The sequence below is a fragment of the Prionailurus viverrinus genome, chromosome F1, assembly GCF_022837055.1.
Source record: "Prionailurus viverrinus isolate Anna chromosome F1, UM_Priviv_1.0, whole genome shotgun sequence".
Classification (NCBI taxonomy): domain Eukaryota; kingdom Metazoa; phylum Chordata; class Mammalia; order Carnivora; family Felidae; genus Prionailurus; species Prionailurus viverrinus.
Window position 1 is genome coordinate 5,850,734 of NC_062577.1, and position 19,277 is coordinate 5,870,010.

General features: G+C 39.3%; 1 long non-coding RNA gene across 1 annotated transcript in view; it reads left to right on the forward strand.

Annotated features, from left to right (window-relative positions):
• LOC125155849 (uncharacterized) overlaps positions 1–18,780 on the forward strand; it is a 44,814-nt gene extending 26,034 nt beyond the window's left edge. Inside the window, exons 3-4 of the long non-coding RNA XR_007148379.1 lie at positions 18,405–18,436; positions 18,692–18,780. This is a non-coding gene — a long non-coding RNA (uncharacterized LOC125155849). The remainder of the gene's footprint in view (positions 1–18,404; positions 18,437–18,691) is intronic.
• The last annotated feature ends 497 nt before the right edge of the window (positions 18,781–19,277 follow it).

The following is a 19,277-nucleotide window of genomic DNA, read 5'->3' on the forward strand; positions in this document are numbered from 1 at the left end:
TGCCACAGCTACTTTGGAAGATAGAGTGAAGCTTCTTACAAAAATATGATCCAACAATTGCTCCCCTAGTATTTATGCAAATGGATTAAAAACTTATATTCACAGAAAAACCTTCACATAAATGTTTTTAGCAGCCTTATTCATAGTTGTCAAAGCTTAGAAGCAACCAAGAAGTCCTTCAACAGGTGAATAGGTAAGCTAACTGTGGGGCATCCATACATTGGATTCAGTAATAAAAGGAAATGAGCTATGAAGCCACGAGAGTCTGAATGAACCTTAAATACATATTATTATTGAGTAAAAGAAAAGAATATCCCACATGATTCCAACTATATGATATTCTGGAAGGGCACAGTGTGGAGACAGTAAAAAGATCAGAAGTTGCCAGGTGTTTGGGGAGAGAGGAAGGGATGAATAGGTAGAGCACAAGAGAGTTTTAGGGCATTGAAATTCTTCTGTATGATACTGCAGTGGTGGATACAGCTCATTATACATTTGTCAAAATTCAGAATGTACAACCTGAAGAGTGACACCTAATGCGAACTATGGACTTCAGCTAAAAATAATGCATCAATATTGGTTCATCAATTTTAACAAATGTACACCAATGTATGCATGTTAATAGTAGAAACTAAGGCAGAGGGAAGGTTAAGAGGGTATATGGGAACTTCATACTGTTTGAGATTCTCTTTGTGGTTCATATAGAATTTTAGATTTGAAAGACTGGGAAGGTCTGTGATAAAGGAACATGTTTAACATTATTTAGCCTAGAATTTCCTAAACTTACTTGAACCTCAGTATTTCCCCGAAGGAAAATTATTATTATTATTATTATTATTATTACTGAGAGGGGGAGGGGCAGAGAGAGAGGGAAAGAGAGAATCCTAAGCAGGGTCCATGCCCAGCACAGAGCCCAATGCGGGGCTCCAACCCACAAACCGGGAGATCATGATCTGAGTCAAGATCAAGAGTCACACACCTGACTGAGCCACCCAGGCACTCTTCCCCCAAGGAAAATTATTAACATCCTGAGGAACTAATGTTTCACAGAACATTCTTTGGGGATTATTGACTTCAATGATTATTATGATTCTTCCTAAATTTGAAAATCTGAATTTACCTGTTTTGTGAATTTCTTTAGTAGAAATCAATCATCACCAGATGAGGGGCGCCTGGGTGGCGCAGTCGGTTAAGCATCCGACTTCAGCCAGGTCACGATCTCGCGGTCCGTGAGTTCGAGCCCCGCGTCGGGCTCTGGGCTGATGGCTCAGAGCCTGGAGCCTGTTTTCGATTCTGTGTCTCCCTCTCTCTCTGCCCCTACCCCATTCGTGCTCTGTCTCTCTCTGTCCCAAAAATAAATAAACGTTGAAAAAAAATTAAAAAAAAAATTATCACCAGATGATTTTATAAAGTCAATTTCTGACCCTGCTAAGTGAGAGCCAGATTCTAGGCCCAGTAGCCCCAGGAGAGGATGCTGGTGCCTTGTGAGCCCACTATTCAGCTCTCTGACTGGCACCTGGTTTTACTACTGTTAGTAGTAGTGAGTTCATTATTTTGTTAATAAATTTTATGGAATTTAACAGGTTAGCTACTTATTAAATACAAAAGATATCATATTCATGTCTAAGATTACAAAAACTAGTAACAATACAGACATTGCATTGATATTATTGAAAGGATTTCTCAATCAATATCACTCCTAATGTGGGAGTTAACATGAGAGATCAAAGCTGGAAGTGGTGTTTGCATGAGAGGTGTGGAGTGTGGTTATACATCTTGAGGGCATTTACTCAATAAATACTCATTCACTGACTTGCTGATGATTTTTCATTGTGTCCATGTACATTGATTAAAATTTACTGCATTTTTTGAAGCATATTTTTACTTTAATTTTCTTTCTGGCTTCAGAGTTATCAAGTAATATTCTCTCTGATTTGAGGAAGAAAATTAATATTTCCCTATCCTGCCTCTTTTTCTAGTTTCTCTAGGCTAAAAGTCTTCTATAGAAGTGTAAAAACAGTATCAGTGTAGAAAAAAATCTCCAGACTGCCAGAGAAGGGCCTGGCATGGCCGTGGGGGATGCTGTTCATTATGTGCAGGACTTTCTAACAGACTTGGGCCACTCCACCTCCAGAAACACCTTCTCCAGTCAGCCCTTTCAATGCAGCTGCAGGACATGGCTGCCTGCAATGACTTTCACTGAGTCCATTTACCTCTAGTCACTTTTAACCTTCTTGTTCTTGACCCCTTTTCCTCTTTAATCCTTTCACTTAAGCTTTGGCATCTGGGTTCATGTTTTTGCTTTGATGATGTTTAGTTGGGTTTCTATGGCTCTGAGTGGTCAGCATTTTCCACCACTATCTTGTCCATGTTCAGTCTGTAACTTCTGTCACCACAGTCAGGGGTAAGGTGTGCTCTTGCCTGTTCTCATTCTCAGTATCCCCACTGGCCAGGTCCTCCAGTGAAGAAGAGTTAGAAGAGGTTTGATACGTGCCTCTTAACATTTTCCCCACTCTGCTGCATAATTCCTTGTGCAGAGAGGTTTGGGGACACACTATGGATCTCTACAAGTACTTTCAACTTTCCTTTTTGTCTCCTACTTTGTGGGAACTGCTGAGGGATTAGAGGAAGAGAAAATGAAGAGACTCATGTTTATGATGTGCCCATTGCATCAGGAACTGTGCTACTTGCTCATTGAATATCTACATCACTGCCATTTGACAAAGGGGATTACTAAAGCCCACAGAAATTTACTTAACTTTCCCTATGGCGAAAGTAGTAAGGGGAAGAACTGTGATTTGAACACAGTTATAGGTGATACCCAAGCCAGTTTCTTTCCTCTACATCTCAGTGGAACATCTATTTATGGAAATAAGACCCAAAGTCTGGAGAATCACATATAATTAACTTTGAATTTCATATTATTTCATGAAATAATTTCATTATTTCATATTATTTTTATATTTAGTAAATGATAATAAATACTGAACATATTTCTTCCTTTGTTTATCAATAAATATTTATCAAATAACTTCCATATGTCAGACATTCTTCCAAGCATTTTAGGATACATAAGTTTTTAAAAATGACAAAAATCACTGCTCTTGTATTGCTCACATTCTAATGGGTGAAGAATAGAAAATAAGCAATAAGCACAATAGTAAAAAAATAAATTGTAAAGTACAGTAAAATCTTGGTTTGTGAGCATAATTCATTCCAGAAACATGCTTGTAATCCAAAGCACTTGTAAATCAAAGCGAATTTCAAGAACCATTGGCTCAGTTGTGACATCATGTGACATCTGACATCACATATTGCAAGACATCACTCGTTTATCAAGTTAACATTTATTAGAAATGTTTGGTCGTCTTGTGGAACACTTGCAGAACAAGTTACTTGCAACCGAAGGTTTTACTGTATATTTAAAGTGTAAATAAACTGGAGAAACCAGTATAATAGAGCACTGGGTGCGGTTTGTAAGTGATGAATCACTGAATTCTACTCCTGAAGCCAATATTGCACTGTATGTTAACTAAAATTTAAATAATAAAAAGAAAATAGAGCAAGATAAAGGGGGTCAGCATGGGGTGTGGTTTGGAGTGGTTACATTTTAAAATGGGGTGGTCATTGAGAAGATGACATTTGAACAAAGATTCCAAGGGAGGAGCTGGCTGGTAGCAGACTTTCCAAGGATGCTGGTAGGACTAGAACATAATAAGCAGTGTGGAGAGGAAGGAGAGGGTGAGAATACAGAGATACAGACACATGAAGGCCACTGGAAAGGCTTTCCCATTTCCTTTCTGCAGTAGGGAGCCACTGAATGTGTTTGAGCAAAAGAATCATTAAGTTTAAAAGAATACCATGTTGAGAATTGACTAAGATAGTTGAAACATCCAATGTTTTCAATGTGCATTAACGATATCTCATGCAGATTTAGGCTAGATCTGATTTAATAAGATCAAAAACATGACAAAAGTTTATTATCCTCAGATGGACCACTGAGAAGAGCTGGTTGTATGTGAAGTCTAGAGTCAGTGTAGGGATGGGATGAGGGACATTGGGCAAAGCTGTGATTAGAGAAGAAGAGTGTGCCCCAGGCTTAGGAAACTCAGTCTATGACCTCAGCCATATTCCCAAGTTTTTTTCTTTGATATGCAACATTCTTTTCTCCATTTCGTGGAATGATTTCAGTTTAAGAAATTGAATTTGCTTTTAAAGATCCCATATTCAATTACACATAAAACTTTAAATTTCAGTGTAAATGACGAAAGAAAAACCACTTTGGGCCCAATTCAGATTTTAAAATATTTATCTATGTATCTATCTGTGTATCTATCTATCTATCTATCATCTATTTATTTTGTTTTATTTTATTTATTTTTATTTTTAATATAATTTATTGTCAAATTGGCTAACATACAGTGTGGACAGTATGCTCTTGGTTTTGGGGGTAGATTCCCATGATTCATCACTTACACACAACACCCAGTGCTCATCCCGACAAGTGCCCTCCTCAATGCCCATAACACATTTCCCCCTCTCCCCTACCACACCCCCCATCAACCCTTAGTTCTCTGTATTTAAGAGTCTCTTATGGTTTACCTACCCCCCTCTCTGTATCTATTTTTTCCCCCTTCCTTTCCCCCATGGTCTTCTGTTAAGTTCCTGAAGTTCCACATATGAGTGAAAACATATGATATCTATCTTTCTCTGACTGACTTATTTCACTTAGCATAATACCCTCCAGTTCCATCTATGTTGCTGCAAATGGCAGAGTTTCATTCTTTCTCATAGCCAAGTAGTATTCCATTGTATATATAAACCACATCTTCTTTATCCATTCGTCAGCTGATGGACATTTAGTTTCTTTCCATAATTTGGCTATTGTTGATAGTGCTGCTATAAACATTGGGGTACAAGTGCCCCTATGAATCAGCACTCCTGTGTCCTTTGGATAAATTCCTAGTAGTGCTATTTCTGGGTTTTAGGGTAATTTTATTTTTAATTCTTCAAGGAAACTCCACACTATTTTCCAGAGTGGTTGTACCAGTATGCACTCCCACCAACAGTGCAAGAGTGTTCCTGTTTCTCCACATCCTCACCAGCATCTGTTGTTTCCTGATTTGTTACTTTTAGCCACTGTGACCAGTGTGAGGTGGTATCTCGTGTTTTTGATTTGTATTTCCCTAATGATGAGTGACGAGCATCTTCATGTGTCTTTTGGCCATCTGGATATCTTCTTTGGAAAAGTGTCTATTCATGTCTTCTTTCCATTTCTTCACTGGATTATTTGTTTTTCAGGTGTTGAGTTTAGTAAGTTCTTTATAGATTTTGGATACTAACCTTTATCCGATATGTCATTTGAAAATATCTTTTCCCATTCTATTGGTTGCCTTTTAGTTTTGTTGATTATTTCCTTTGCAGTGCAGAAGGTTTTTATCTTGATAAGGTTCCAATAGTTCATTTTTGCTTTTAATTCCCTTGCCTTTGGAGACATATCCAGCAAGAAATTTCTGTGGCTGAGGTCAAAGAGGTTGTTGCCTGTTTTCTCCTCTAGGGTTTTGATGTTTTCCTGTCTGACATTTAGGTCTTTCATCCATTTGAGTTTATTTTTGTGAATGGTGTAAGGAAGTGGTCTAATTTCATTCTTCTGCATGTTTCTGTCCAGTTCTCCCAGCACCATTTGCTAAAAAGACTGTCTTTTTTTCCCATTAGATACTTTTTCCTGCTTTGTCAAAGATTAGTTGGCCAAACATTTGTGGGTCCAGTCCTGGGTTCTCCATTCTCTTCTATTGGTCTGTGTGTCTGTTTTTGTGCCAATGCCATACTGTCTTCATGACTACAGCTTTGCAATAGAGGCTAAAGTCTGGAATTGTGATGCCTCCCACTTTGGTTTTCTTTTTCTACATTACTTTGACTATTTGAGGTCTTTTGTGGTTCCATATAAATTTTAGGATTGTTTGTTCTAGCTTTGAGAAGAATGCCTGTGTAATTTTGATTGGGATTGCACTGAGTGTGTAGATGGCTTTGGGTAGTATTGACATTTTAACAATATTTATTCTTCCAATCCACAAGCATGGAATGTTTTTCCAATTTTTTTTTGTCTTCTTCAATTTCCTTCATAAGTTTCCTGGCTTTCAGCATACAGATCTTTTAACTCTTTGGTTAGGGTTATTCCTAGGTAGTTTATGGTTCTTGGCAAAACTGTAAGTAGAATTGATTTCTTGATTTCTCTTTCTGTGCCTTCATTATTGGTGTATAGAAATGCAACCGATTTCTACACATTGATTTTGTATTCTGCGACTTTGCTGAGTTCATGTATCAGTTCTTTTTTTTTTTTTCATTTATTTTTCATGTATCAGTTCTAGCAGCTTTGTGGTGGAGTCTTTTGGGGTTTCCATGTAAAGTATCATGTCATCTGTGAAAAGTGAACGTTTGACTTCTTCTTTGCCAATTGTGATGCCTTTTATTTTGTTTCATTGTCTGATTGCTGATGCTGGGACTTCCAACACTATGCTATACAACAGTTTTGATAGTGGACATCCCTGTCGTGTTTCTGATCTCAGGGGGGAAAGCTCTCAGTTTTTCCCCATTGAGGATGATATTAGTTGTAGGCTTTTCATATATCGCTTTTATGATGTTTAGGTATGCTCCTTCTATCCCAACTTTCTTAAGGGTTTTTATTAAGAAAGGATGCTGTATTTTGTCAAATGCTTTTTCTGTACCTATTTACAGGATCATATAGTTCTTATCTTTTCTTTTATTAATGTGATGTATCACACTGATTGGTTTATGAATATCAAACCAGCCTTGCAGCCCAGGAGTGAATCCCACTTGATCATGGTGAATAATTCTTTTTATATGCTGTTGAATTCGATTTGCTAGTATCTTGTTGAGAATTTTTGTATCCATGTTCATCAGGGATATTGGCCTGTAATTCTCCTTTTTTGGGGGGGTATCTGTCTGGTTTGGGAATCAAGGTAATTCTGGCTTCGTAGAATGACTCTGGAAGCTTTCCTTCTGTTTCTATGTTTTTGGAACAGCTTGAGAAGAATAGGTATTAACTCTGCTTTAAATGTCTGGTAGAATTCCCCAGGGAAGCCATCTGGTCCAGGACTCTTATTTGTTGGAAGATTTTTGATAACTGATTCAATTTCTTCACTAATTATGGGTTTGTTCAAATTTCCTATTTCTTCCCATTTGCGTTTTGGTAGTGTGTGGGTGTCTAGGAATTTGTCCATTTCTTCCAGGTTGTCCATTTTTTGGCATATATTTGTTTATAGTATTCTCTGATAATTGCTTGTATTTCTGAGGGATTGGTTGTGATAAGTCCTATTTCATTTGTGACTTTATCTATTTGGGTCCTCTCCCTTTTCTTTTTGAGACGTCTTCCTAAGGATTTTTCAATTTGGTTTATTTTTTCCAAAAAAACAGCTCGTAGTTTCACTGATCTGTTACACAGTTCTTTTTTTTTTTTTTTTTGGATTCTATACTGTTTATTTCTTCTCTAATCTTTATTATTTCTCTTCTGCTGGCCTTGGGATTTCTTTGCTGTTCTGCTTCTAGTTCCTTTAGGCGTTCTGTTAGATTTTGTATATGGGATTTTTCTTGTTTCTTGAGATAGGCCTGGACTATAATGTATTATCCTCTTAGGACTCTCTTTGCTGAATCCCAAAGGGTTTGGACTGCCATGTTTTCATTTTCATTTGTTTCCATATATGTGATCTATCTTGGAGAATGTTCCATGTGCATTCAAAAAGAATGTGAGGGGCGCCTGGGTGGCGCAGTCGGTTGGGCGTCTGACTTCAGCCAGGTCACGATCTCGTGGTCCGGGAGTTCGAGCCCCGCGTCGGGCTCTGGGCTGATGGCTCAGAGCCTGGAGCCTGTTTCCGATTCTGTGTCTCCCTCTCTCTCTGCCCCTCCCCCGTTCATGCTCTGTCTCTCTCTGTCCCAAAAATAAAATAAACGTTGAAAAAAATATTTAAAAAAAAAAAAAAAGGAATGTGAATTCTGCTGTTTTTGGATAAAAAGTTCTGAATATATCTGTCAAGTCCATCTGGTCCAGTGTATCATTTAAGGCCATTGTTTCTTTATTGATTTTCTGCCTAGATGATCTGTCTGTTTTTGTAAGTGGAGTATTAAAATCCCCTGCAATTATCACATTTTTATCAATAAGATTGCTTATGTTTGTGATTAATTGTTTTACCTATTTGGGTGCTATCGAATTGGGTGCATAGACATTTATAATCGATAGCTCTTCTTGATGGATAGACCCCATAATTATGATATAATGCCCTTCTTCATCTCTTGTTACAGCCTTTGGTTTAAAATCTAGTTTGTCTGGTATAAGTATGGTGACTCCAGCTTTCTTTTGACTTCCAGTAGCATGAGAAATGGTTCTCCATGCCCTCACTTTCAATCTTAAGGTGTCCTCAGGTCTAAAATGGGTCTCTTGTACATAGTAAATAGATGGGTCCTGTTTTTTTCTTTTTTTTTTTTTTAATACATTCTGGTACCTTATGTCTTTTGATTGGAACATTTAGTTCATTTACATTCAGCATTATTATTGAAAGATATGGATTTAGTGTCATTGTGTTATCTGTAGTATTCATGTTTGTAGTGATGTCTCTGGCCCTTTGTGGCCTTTGCAAGATTCCACTCACAGAGTCCCCTTTAAGATTTCTTGTTGGGCTGTTTTAGTGGTGATAAACTCCTTCAGCTTTTGTTTGTCTGGGAAAACCTTTATCTCTCCTTCTATTCTGAATGACAGCCTTGCTGGATAAAGGATTCTTGGCTGCATATTTTTCCTATTCAGCACATTGAATATTTCCTGCCACTCCCTTCTGGCCTGCCAAGTTTCAGTGGATAGGTCTGCTACTACCCTTATGTGTCTACCCTTGTAGGTGAAGGACTGTTTTTCTCTAGCTGCTTTCAGAACTCTCTTTATCTTGTATTTTGCTAGTTTCACTACAATATGCCATGCAGAAGATTGATTCTTGTTACATCTGAAGGGAGTTCTCTGTGCCTCCTGGATTTCAATGTCTGTTTCCTTCCCCAGATTGGGAAAGTTCTCAGCTATGATTTGTTCAAGTACAACTTCTGCCCCTTTTTCTCTCTCTTCTTCTTCTGGAACTCCTATGATATGGATATTATTATGTCTCATTGAATTACTTAGTTCTCCAATTCTCCCCTCATGATCTAGAATTTTTTAATCTTTTTCTCAACTTCATCTTTTTCCATAATTTTATCTTCTATTTCACTTATTCTCCCCTCTGCCTCTTCAATCCTTGCTGTCACTGTATCTAGTTTATTTTGCACCTCATCTACAGCATTTTTTAATTCATCATGTGTTTTAAAGGCTTGTTATGTGTTCTGTACCTGCAAGCACTATATTAAAGTGGTGTCATACACTGTCCAGGGTCTGGCCCTTCAGGAGGTGTTTTTTGGAGTGTGTTACTTGCTCTGTGTTTTTGTTACTCTTGTTGCTTTATCTCCCTACTCATAGTGATATTTTGGAACCTCCACTGGGGGGTGGGGGAGGCTTTGATTTGTTCATTGAAGTACCCCTGGAGAAAACAAACAAACACCCAAACAACAACAACAACAATTGTCCCATACAAACAAATAAATGACAGGAGCATGGAAAAAGAAAAGAAAAGAAAACTGACCAGGCTGAGAAACTATGTGGCTTCATCCAGAGAATAGAGAGAGGAAAATAAAGGAGGAGATATAGAACAGGTATAAAGAGAATAGATTAAATATGTCTGCTTAAACACACCAACAACCAGAATAACTGGATTAGAGGATATATATATATATATATAAAATAACAATTGTCCAAGAATTAAATCAGAAAATGCAAACCCACTGGGTGCCTTGGAACCCATGGCAGTGCTTGTCCTGAGGGGCTGTCTGGTTGGTTAGTGTCAATCTCCAGTGGATACTGGAGCAGTTACCAGGTGCAGTGGGGTATGGTTTTGTGTGGGCAGGCCCTGCCTCCACTGTGGGCTCACTGTTCATTCCCTGAAGCCCCACCTTGTTGGTGATGGGGAGAGAAATGGCGCCACCCCAGTATCTCTTCCCCAGGTCCAGTGTCCCAAACCACTGTGTTCAGGCTGTTCTCACAGTGCCCTGGGCATGAACGAGGAGGTTTGTCTTGCTTTGCAGACTCCCGCACCTCCCTGGCACTCAGCTGGGATTTAAACTACGATGTCTTGAAGGGTCCCACTCCGTGTACTCTGGTTCCAGGGAAATGCCTTCTGCCCTGCCGATAAATGGCCTCTGGCTGGCCAGGACAGGCAGGAACCTTTGTCCTTTGAACGGCTGTATACCTTGTTCCCACAGCACTCCAAGGAGGGGATTGGTCTCTCCCTCTGCAGACTGTGTCTCTGACCTAGTTACCAAGCCCAAGGTTGGCTCCCCTCCTCCCCAGGTGCACAAACTGGGCAGCTGGGCCCAGTCTGGAAAAAGCTCCACAGTTAGAGATTGGATCCTTCTCCATCCTCATCCATGGTTTTTCTCTTGTCCAGTTATAGTCCTCCACTTTCACAGCCTCTCTTTCTCTTCCCTTTGTCTCTCTGCAGAAGGGGATACCTCCCTTCTGTGTCTATGCTGTCAGCTTTATCTAATTTCGCAATCATGCACCTATGGCCCGCCAGGGTGTCCCCGTGGGCTCCTGGAGACATCTCTGTCACTCTGCAGCCCGGACTCTGGGAATTCAAAGTCCTATGGCCTCAGCACTGCTGTGTTTGAAGGATGAGGGTCTTGCCACTTCTCCACCATGTTGGATCTCCTCAGATTTTTAAAAATATTTTTTGAGCATATGCCAGTAGTTACATGAAATTCTCTTACTGCCCATTGATTGATTCTCTTCTATGCACTGTATTCCTTCCCTTTTTGCCTGTCTAGTTTCACTTGAATTCAAGACAAGATATTCGAGTTCCAAATATTCAAATTATTTCCGATAGCTGTGAAAATTTTATCCTGTTTTGTTTATACCAGTTCTGTCACCCCAGCTTCGAATTTGGGATGTGGAAGAGAGATGCTTCTAGTCTCAAAGAGCCACATGTGTTGCTCTCACATTCCTCTCCCACTTATCTAAAGCATGAATCATATTTATATGTATTATAATAAGTTAAAAATACATATACCAAGCACCGTTTCAATTCAAAGCACCAGGCTGGGTAATGAAGTATGAACATGGGCAGGCATATCCTCTGAGCTCAAGGAGTTCAAAATCTAGAGACTGTCAGTCCAGTGGGAATTTTATTACAGGACCATTGTTAAAAGCATTCTCTAATACTTTAATTCTGCACAGCCATTGATTCTGACTGAGGCATTGAATGACTCCTCTACCTGCCCTGGTATTAGGAAATAGACAAGAGATTAGAAATCCTTGCTAGCCACATTATAGCCCAGAGTCACCTTACATCTTTGGTGACTTCATCTGCTCATTATGATCCTGTAAAATCACTCTTGGGCTTCAGACTTGCAGGAGTATCTCTTGTGGTAGAAAGATTTCTAATTAACCCAGTATATACCGATGTAGATTTAAACAATAAGTCAATTATACATTTTACCAAAAGATTTGTAATTGATTGCTTGAAGAGGCAAAAGTCCTCTTCTACATCATTAAAAAAAAATATGGTTCAATTGATTAAATATTCACAATGCTACTCTTTAGGGATACAAGTGTTAGAGAGAGGTATCTTTGTATTGGGCTGCAGTAATAACTCCTATTAGCTCTGTGAATGAAAAGATAACATTATTGGAACAAAGGATCCCACAAAGATAAAAATCCGTTTCGCAGAAACTGAAGGCAGTTCATTATACCTCAGGGCAGCGGTGGGGGGAGGAATTCATTGTCATTTCCTCAAGGGCATACCAAGGAGAAGAAAAAGGAATTGTACTTTTACATTTCCCTCTTATCAAAGGGACAGCTTTTAGATGGTATTGTATTTTTAAATGCTTTTTCTATTTCCTGTGATTGTGTTCATGTTTGTGCATGCAAGTATGTATATCAAAATACTTTTGATAAATATTACTGTCTAATGTATAATACTATCTCTGTTTTATCTCTCTATGTATCATATCTGTCATTTTTATCATATCTATTCATATATCTATCTGGCCATTTATCCTCTCTATCCATAAACACTCTAAGATAATTACATTTTTCATGAAAATCTCTCCGTTACTAGTTCTGCCTCACTCTCTTCTGAAAGGGCTGTGGTTGGGCCCAGGCCTCTGGGGCCACTGCCCCCTCATGTCCAGCTCTTTAGGACCATGGTCTCCAGGCCACCAGTGACCGGCATGGCTCAGGGTCAAGTGTCCTTCCTTGTGCACATTAATCCCACTGCCAGCCTGCTCAGGTTGTGGGAGGCCATGAAATGTCCACAGTCCAGCAATTTAATGTATTCTGATGTGCCCTCCACCACCTTTTGATCAAAAGGAGCTGTAGGAGAGAGACTGAGGCAATTCAAGCCAAGAAAGTGCAGCCTATTTCCAAAGGGAGCAGGTGTCGCAGTTTGAGAGCACCTAGACTTTCAGGCCCCACAAGGGCATAGCTGGCAGCCCCCAGGGGTAAGAAGAGTGTGAAGACACTTGGCCTATTCCTGTTAATTGCCGCTGGTGGTCATCTTGCTCATGTGCCCAAGTACTATGCCCTCAAGCCATGCTCTTACTGTGGCAATTTAGTAGCAGTGATTATACACGCTTGGCTTAAAAATGAAGCATATGCCTGGGAGAGCCTGACTCATTATTTTCTGATGTTTACATCCTGAACAGTCTATTCAGATAAAAACTACTGTGCATTTGGTGGTGGTGTTCGCATGCCACGCAGCTCAGTGCTGGAGTGCCGGCTCTGTTCTGTGCACGTGAAGGACTCACCTAGTTTCCGCAATGGAACCGCTGTGTCATACAGTGATGGGGCACGCTGACTTGCAATGTGTTTCTTTCATTGTCAAAGGTGCAGCTTTACCCTAAACACAGATTAAATGATTAAAATGATTCAATAATAAAGGGCACTAGCTTTTGTAACACTCAGATCTCGATTCAAATAACTGTTCCACTACTTAGCAAATGGGTGAAACTGAAAGCCCCCCGAAGCTCTGAGCCTCAATTTACGCATCTATAAAGTGAGGATACAGTAAAGCCTTGGCTTGTGAGCCTAATTCGTTCTGGAAACAGGCTTGTAATCCAAAGCACTTTTATATCAAAGCGAATTTCAAGAACCATTGGCTCAGTTGTGTTCCTGTGATGTTTGGCCTCACGTACTACTTTTGTATTGCAAGACATCGCTCGTTAGCAAGTTAAAATTTATTAGAAATATTTGATTGTCGGGGCGCCTGGGTGGCGCAGTCGGTTAAGCATCCGACATCAACCAGGTCACGATCTCGCGGTCCGTGAGTTCGAGCCCTGCGTCAGGCTCTGGGCTGATGGCTCAGAGCCTGGAGCCTGTTTCCGATTCTGTGTCTCCCTCTCTCTCTGCCCCTCCCCCGTTCATGCTCTGTCTCTCTCTGTCCCAAAAATAAAATAAACGTTGAAAAAAAAAATTAAAAAAAAAAAAAAGAAATATTTGATTGTCTTGTGGAATACTTGCAGAATAAGTTACTCGCAACCCAAGGTTTTACTGTACTAACATACCACCCATTGAAGAGGACTGTTGTGAGAAATAAAGTAAATCATGTACCTAAGCGGCTCCTCAAAGAAATTGGCATGGCCAGAGTGTAAGAAATACTAGTTAATACTATTGGCAAATCTGTCTCCAAAGCTCATTTCTGTGAACTGGGTAGTAGGTGACTGTGCTCCTGCTGATTTATTCAGTAGCCACAGCAGAATCTATCCTACCTGACAGAATTTTTTACCTGGAAGGGGATGTTGCCAGTGAGATTCTAAAATGTGGAGTTGGCTGAGTGGGCTTTGGGCAATGGGGACTCTGATAGTTCAGGCTACAAATATGGTCACCCTTCTTATGTGGTGGCAAAACATTTGGTCAGATTGTCACCTGCCACACAGACCATGTGCATGAATAAGTAGTAAGAAAAATTCAGAACCATGTTATGTGGTTATAGATTTTTCCCCAAGATACTGAGACTACAGTTAGCCAGTCTGCACCCAGAGACAGGAGAGGTATTTTTTTTACCATTCAAAATTGACTGAGAGTCCTGTATTCTGAATACATGCAGAATTTTAAAAATAAATGTATTTTTACCACACTGAGATAGGTAAGGAGAGTGACATGAAGCACAGACTTTGCCTTTCATGTGTATATGTATATATGTATATATATATGTATATATGTGTATATATCTTTATGTATATATACACATATATACATTTTATATATGTGTATATATACACATATATATGCACATATATATGTGTATATATACAAATATATATACACATATATACATTTTTTAATCTGCTAATTATATGAGATATGATTTTAGGACTAGAATCTTCTTTCTCTAATGAAGATATAACTGACTTCTAGTCAGGAAAAACCATTACATCTTGGTTACCTCTATAAACATTGAAATCATTTTACTGGTCTCTCATTTTTCCTGATTTCTGTTCTTGCATTTTAATAAATTACAAAGGAAAAAGCCCTCTAAGACACAGCAGACTTCCAAGCTCCAAGAGGACTGAATTTGGAATGTCTAAGGTGGAAAGCTCTGATAATAAATTTGCTCAAATCAAGTAAAGTTCCCCCTCCTAACATGCATAAAAATGATCACTATAGTTAAGCAGCATGCACCAGATGTTCTAATTTGCCAGTCCCCTTTAATCTACTGATAAAGTAAACAACATATGATATAAAACAGAAGAAGGGGGGAGGAATCTGCCCACCCCTGCTACATCCCCTTTTGCCTTTCTTGTTACCAGCTTCAGTGGAGATGATAAGGCTATAGTGTTTTGTGGGCCAAACTTGGCTCCTAGGCCAGTTATGTTCAGCCCAGTGTTTTAAAAGATTTTCTAAGTACTTGCTTTTAAGCCAATGGGCCTGAGACTATAAGGAACATGTCTGTAGTTAAGGACATTAGGTTTTTTTATATTGTTACAGCAAGGGTGATTTCACTCTGGGGAAACCTCAGGGGTATCTGGGGAAGGGGTTCTTAAGAGGGTATTTCAGAGGCTAGATGATTCTAAGGGGGAACTCAGAAGTGGAGACTAGATTTGGATTTGGGGCTATCAAGAAGCTAGGTCAACTCAGACCCTCCTAGTTCATACCTAGGAGGCAGGAACACTAAAGTGAGTCTAGAGGTACAGCTGCTGAAAAAGAGCATCTACTCAGAAACAGGTGATGTTCATCAGCAGAGGAGGATGGCTAGTCATTCTTGTGTCATGGAGTGGCCTTATCTGTGTCTTGTTCTGGACATGATCATGGAGCGACCTTATTTACACATCTTCTCTTGAGGAATATGATCTGGGAACACTGTGGTCTGGTTCTCAACAGTGGTCTTTTTCTTTTTTTTTTTTTAATTTTTTTTATTTTTTCAACGTTTATTTATTTTTGGGACAGAGAGAGACAAAGCATGAACGGGCGAGGGGCAGAGAGAGAGGGAGACACAGAATCGGTAACAGGCTCCAGGCTCTGAGCCATCAGCCCAGAGCCCAAGGCGGGGCTCGAACTCACAGACCGCGAGATCGTGACCTGAGCTGAAGTCGGACGTTTAACCGACTGCGCCACCCAGGCGCCCCAGCAGTGGTCTTTTTTAAATTTCTCATCATCAACGTTTAAAAATCAGGAGATCTTCACCTAAATGTAGGTTTGTCTTATTTTGGAAAAAAAAAAAAAAAAAGGAAATATTGGGCAATGCTGGCCTTTGTTTCCAGATTACACAAATTGTTTATCTTATTTCCAGTTGGCCACAGTCTCCACCTACTTCTTAGTATTTGATACCAGGTGAACTTTATTCTTTTACTTTATCTCCCTGGCCTTTATAGACATATGCATTTTGCACTTCTGGTCTAGATAATTAGCTAACTACTATTTTGCAATGGCCTTGGTCTTGCCAATTATTAAAAATGTTTAATTCTCAAAATTTCATCACAGTTATTAAAGTGAAATCATTTACCATCATTTAACTAAATCATTATGCATTAAATTTTGGCCTGTATTACTTTTAGGAAAATAAAATGAAAGCATCATATATCTTATTTCAACTGATTGATCAGTCTCTAAATGGCTCAGGTGATTTATGTTGAGTTTAAAAGATAGTAAACTGGAACACACTGTACCTCTTTAGAGCTAACCCCCAGAGGATGCCTTTAACTTGCCTATCAGTAGGACACTTGAGGACCACTGACAAAATAATCTCACTCAATCTGGCTTAAATAAAAGAAATTTATTGACTCATCACTAAAAAACCAAGGGGAAGATTTGTCTGTGCAGCTAGATCCAAGCACATAAATAGAACCATTTCTGGATGCAGTCTTCTCTCAATTATCATCTGGTCTCCTTTACATTGGTTCCATGCACAGCTTGGAAAAGGCAAATATATATGAAATAATACAAATATAGTTTAATGTGTGAGTGTCTCTTTATTTTTTGAAAGCTGCACATTCATGTTTTGAAAGCTCTCAATTCAATTTATCTGTCTTACTCCTTCTATGAATAAATTAATAAAATTTTTCCCATCTCCTCCCCTCTTCTCCTCTCCCCCACCAACAAAATTAATTTTTTTTATTAATGAAAAATCAGCGATGTTGACTATATTTTAGACACTGTGCAGTGATAGGAATGCTAAAGCAAGCACAATACATTCCCTTCCTTCAAAGAGCTGATCGTTCATTAGGGGATTCAGACAAATAAGTAAATCATTACAGTCTAATAGGATGAACACTATTACAACCATATGTGCATGGGGCTAAGAGACCCTAATAAGTTATTAGATTTAACTCTGCCTGCAGTGGGGGTGAGCAGGGAAAGTTACATATGGCAAATACTCACTGAGAACCTACCATGCTCTGGAAGGTATGCTGGGGTGTGGAGTTACAATGGAGATAAAAAAGCCTGAACAGACTTTACCATCCTTAATAGATGAGGAGGAGTTTATCAGATGGACAGCTGTTGGTGATATTCCTAGCAATGGAATAATCATATATGCTAGGATTTGGGGATATCCCTTGTCTAGATAATGCCAAGAAGTTCAGTGTGCCTGGTGAGGGTGAAAATGGATAGAAAGAAACCTGATCACAAAAGGCCTCAATGAATGAACAGCAGATTGTAAGAAATCAGGAAGTTTGAAGTGTGTTAATTAGGGAAGTAATGTCATCAAATTCTAGTGTTTATGTGGAAAAGATTACAGAAAGCTGAAACATGAGGATGCAGGCCATTTGGAGACCATTCTACACATCGTTTTTTAGTTGAGGGTTTGGACTAACGCATGAGAAATGGAGGGGAATTTTAAGAGATACTATAGAAGTAGAATTAATGAAATTTTGTGAAAATATGAGAGAAGTCCACGAGTGAAGGCTGAGCTCATTCTTGGGCTTTGGCTTTTGGTGACTGGATGATTAGTGGTACCATTAATAAAGACAAGGGAAAACAGGAGCAGAAGGTGGATGGATCATGTGAGAAGGGGAAGTAATTAATTCCATTTGGGGATATCAAGTGTGACAGCATACATGACAGAAAGCAACCAGATGCATGGGGCTGAAACTCAGGAAACTGGAACGAAGAGCTATAGATCTATTGATAGCACTTCAACAAGGGGATTGAAGACAGGGAGAAGTTAGGATTATTCAGGGAGAGTGTTTAGAAATTTTTGAGGGAGGGGCACTGGGGTGGCTCAGTTGGTTAAGAGTGTGAATTCAGCTTAGGTCATGATCTCCTGGTTTGAGCCCTGTCAGGCTCTCGGCTGTCAGCACAGAGCCCGCTTTGGAGCCTCTGTCTCTCTCTCTCTTTGACTCTCATGCTTTCTCTCTCTCTCAAAAACAAATAAGACAGTTTTAAAAATAATAATAAAAAAAAACTTTTGAGAGAGACAAGGATGGTGCCTGGAGTAGACCATGCTTTGAAAGTACTAGTTGGGCAGAGAGAACCAATGGATAAGGGTGGCGGGGAAAAGGAGTGTGATTTTCTAAAGACAAGGGAAGGACGTGTTTCAAGAAGGAAAGTGTGGACAGTAATGTGAACTGTTGCCGAGAACTGAAGTAAAATAAGAACAAGAAGTAGTTTTTAGATTGGGCACCTTGACTGTAATTGGTGCATAAGGAAGGAGGTCAGTTTAAAAATTCTGAGGGCTGAAGAATGAGTGGGAGATGAAGAAACAGTGAGTAGGTTGCTTTTTCCAAAAACTTGGCTATTATGGAAAAAAGGGTGAATGCTATAGGACTTCTCAGGGCAGAAGACTAACTTTTTGTTTGTCTGTTTACTGTTTTTTATTTCCTTTCAGGTGGAAAGACTTGAGTGTTTGTATACAGCAAGGTACGGCCATGGACAGTAAGCACTTAGGTGTGACAGGGATTCCTGTTGGGAGAACAAACTGGAGGCAGAATAAAAAACAGCTAGAGCCAATGGCTCACTGGTTTGCAAGCCTGTCTGTGCAGTGGGTTCACCCAGGAGCTCTAACGAAATGCCAATGAGGAGACCCTATTCTGTTCTGACAAATTAAATCAGAATTTCTGAGGCTGGGGCCAGGGCCTGGCTATTTTCTGAAATTATTATTTTTTTTTTTTTCAGATAACTTCAACATATACTCAGCACTCCCTAAACAAATAAGATGCTTCCGACCTTGTCAGAAACAATAAAGAGTGAGAAATATCTTCAAGGCTAGAAAATAAGGACTAAAATCCTGAAGGCAGTTGGAGATGGTTCTCTCCCAGTCCTGGACACTCGTCAGGCTTTCTTTTCATGTTTCTTTCTGTCATCAGACAAGTTATAGAAGTAAGATATGGAGGCCATGAAAGTGGTCCACAGGAGTGTCAGAGGGTGACAAAGGTGAAGTATTTGTCTTCTAGGCCCTGGGTTTCAAGGAATCGCATTAATTTTGCCAGAGAAGGCTGGAGAGGTATTTATTATGGTCAGTTTTCACTCAAGGGAGATGGGATGTCTGTTCTCTTTGATCACTAAGGACAAAGGAGAAATATAATTCAGCAAGACGCAAATTAAATACTAAGAAAAACCTCTAGTCATATATATGGGTTTTGAGATGATGGAAAAATGAGGAGGATATTTCCTTTAGAAGATGTAGGCAATATAGACATAAAAATGGAGTAAATGAATTCTAGAGATCCTTTTGATCCTTGGGAAAACTTTATACTGAAGG